The sequence below is a fragment of the Amphimedon queenslandica genome, unplaced genomic scaffold (genome assembly GCF_000090795.2).
Source record: "Amphimedon queenslandica unplaced genomic scaffold, v1.1 AMPQUscaffold_12369, whole genome shotgun sequence".
Classification (NCBI taxonomy): domain Eukaryota; kingdom Metazoa; phylum Porifera; class Demospongiae; order Haplosclerida; family Niphatidae; genus Amphimedon; species Amphimedon queenslandica.
Genome location: NW_003547394.1, coordinates 12,049 through 14,736, shown reverse-complemented (window position 1 = coordinate 14,736; position 2,688 = coordinate 12,049). Strand labels below are relative to the sequence as shown.

At 33.5% G+C, this 2,688-nt stretch overlaps 1 long non-coding RNA gene across 2 annotated transcripts; it reads left to right on the top strand.

Annotated features, from left to right (window-relative positions):
- Positions 1-529: 529 nt before the first annotated feature.
- On the top strand, positions 530-1,284 carry LOC109587946 (uncharacterized). 2 transcript variants are annotated; one of them, XR_002187884.1, is made up of 4 exons: positions 530-614; positions 925-1,006; positions 1,057-1,128; positions 1,177-1,284. It is a non-coding gene; the product is annotated as an uncharacterized LOC109587946 (long non-coding RNA). The 2 variants fall into 2 exon arrangements; XR_002187885.1 differs by having other exon boundaries at positions 540-610.
- Positions 1,285-2,688: the final 1,404 nt, after the last annotated feature.

Below are 2,688 nucleotides of genomic sequence, written 5' to 3'. Positions count from 1 at the left end.
ATAGGAAGATTATTAGAAATTTTTACGGTTGTAAGGTGGGGTTTAGGATGAAATAAATTCAGCTGCCATTTTGGTTGACAACTTTTAATGGAGAACAAACGGGCTGGCATGAAAACAAACCTGTATTGAGAATTCTGGGGCAAATTGTACCACATCTTTTGGAGAAGAAGCTTAAAGGCAGATCTTTTTTTCTTATAACAAGCACATTTTAGCTTTTAAAAGAGCTACAGCAGGTAAGTGAGGCATTTTCTTCTTGCATTCATTGCCGACTTCCTTAACAAACTTTCCAACGAAAATGACAGCCAATTATGACATGTGGGCAGATATCGTATATAAAATTAATGAAGTTCATTTCCAATTCTCACTTCCAGTGGTCTATAATTAGTTTTTAAGTCAGTATAGTTTTTAAATTCGTAAATTTTTTATTCATGCATTAAATAATGCAAGCAATGACATATTCCACTTTTACAGTACTTCTGACTATTAAAGCTGTTAGTTTTGTAGTTTTGAATTTACATGTATGCTATTTTTATGATAATTAGAATGTCATGAAAAGCTATCAGTATTGTTCATGGTGGTGGACGAAACTCTGGATGCTATATTTGGAGATGTTGGTACTTAATAGAATAATTATTCATGAAATGATTTATTTTATTATGCTACTAATGTTTAGAATTGTACCTAGAAATTTCTTTAATTGTAGCTAGAAATTACTGTCGCCCAAAATTTTTGTGAATTTTGCAGATTTTATTTTAGCAAAATCACCATGCCTTTCAATGTGTACTGATTTTAAAGGATTAAGTTTTCACAGTTTTCGAAATCTGCATAATTAGCAGAAATTTTGGGCCACAGAAATATCTAGCTCCATGTGTATGGCATTTGCAATGAAAGGTTTATTTTTAACTTCTTATCTCTGTTAAACAGATAACATTTCCCCAAGACTAGATATATTATCAACTCTTTATTTCCCTTGGCACTACTTAATGTGACACCAGTATATTTCCAGGTCAGTAAAAACTATTATTGCTGTATAAAATTTGTTTTCGTTATCTGTAGAATGACATTCCTGTCGAATTATTTTTAGAGATGAAAGTAGGCTACAAAGTTCTTTGTAAACATTAATGCAAAGTACATGTACTTTTTACATTTATTATTAATATTGCTTATTCCTTGTAGACTCAACAGAGTAACCTGAAATCAAATGTGTGGCTAAACAAGCATTTATTCATGTTTGAACTGTTTTTTTTTACATTTTTGTTTGAGTTATGAACATTATAAATTGAAGTACAATTTAGTCAGTACTGCGCATGCGCAGATTTTGCCCACGCAAATAATTGGATCCATTCCTGTCTTTAACGGCATGTGTGCTCAGTTCTGCCGCCATCTTTAAGGAATGCAATTATTAGTGAATATGAATGACAGAATGAGCCACGCCCTTATCCAGCCCCACCCTAACCTTTCTGCAAACTAAAAGTAAACAATGGCGACTAAGAGCAGCAACTATTCCTCTCCTCCTTCTCTCTTCTCTTCTCCTTTGACTATTGGTAGGTAATATCCATTATAGGTACTAGATCTTTAATAATTATGATTTAGATCAACTTATTGATGTTGTTGATCTGTTGGAGAGAGGTGGTTTCCCTCAGACAAGATGGAGGGCACTAGGACTAAGACTAGGACTACACAAGAAAACACTGGACGCCATTAAAAGGGACAATGATACAACAGATGATTGCTTAACTGAATGTCTCTCCCAGTGGTTGTCCAGAGCTGATAGTGTTGACAATAAAGGAGGAGCTACCTTTGACTCACTGTCAGATGCTCTTAAATCTATGAATGAGAATGCTGCAGCTGACAAGTTAGATCAAGAGAGTAAGTTAATATCACTGATTGTATTAGTATTGACTGTGTGTGTGTATTCTATAGAACGTAATGCTATGATCAGTGGTAATGATATCAAAGGAACCAATGATGTACACAGTACTGCTACTGGTGAGTGTTACATTACTGGACTATATATAGTATATACTATTATAATAATAATTGATTATTAAGAATATTATCATGATTCATAGATTAGTATACCATATACAGATACAATAAATTATTTTAAATAGATGAATATAACTTTATTTTTAATTGTAAATATTTAATTTAGAAGCTATTGCATCTATTTTTTGTTTTTCGTCAACAATAGAACCAGTTCCTCCTACAGGTACAAACAAGCCCTTGATAGGAGGTCCTCCACTCTCTCCTATTGCATTAATGGATATACCAGATGATAGACCGACAGTATCTGAATTAGTAGAGTTTCATGAGTTATTGATCAAAGGACAACTGGAGAAGTCTCTACCACTGCTTGATGCTGATACTATAAGAAAGATTAGAAATGCTGCTACTACTGATGAAGGAATGTCTCTTCTTAGACAAGCATTTGAAGAACATCCAACACTGTTACATGAAATGAGAGCAGCTACTGAAAAAATAAAAGGTATAAATGTACAAAAATGCATTAATTAGCTAATATAATCAGTGTAATAATTCAAGCAATAATTCAGTGTTAATAGCAATTAATATTAATAGGTTCATCACAAAAGATGCCAAAGTCTCCTCCCCCAGTAGCACCCAAACCACGTCGACCATCAATAACTAATAAGCCTCCACCAACTGCACCTAAGCCAAGTCAATCTC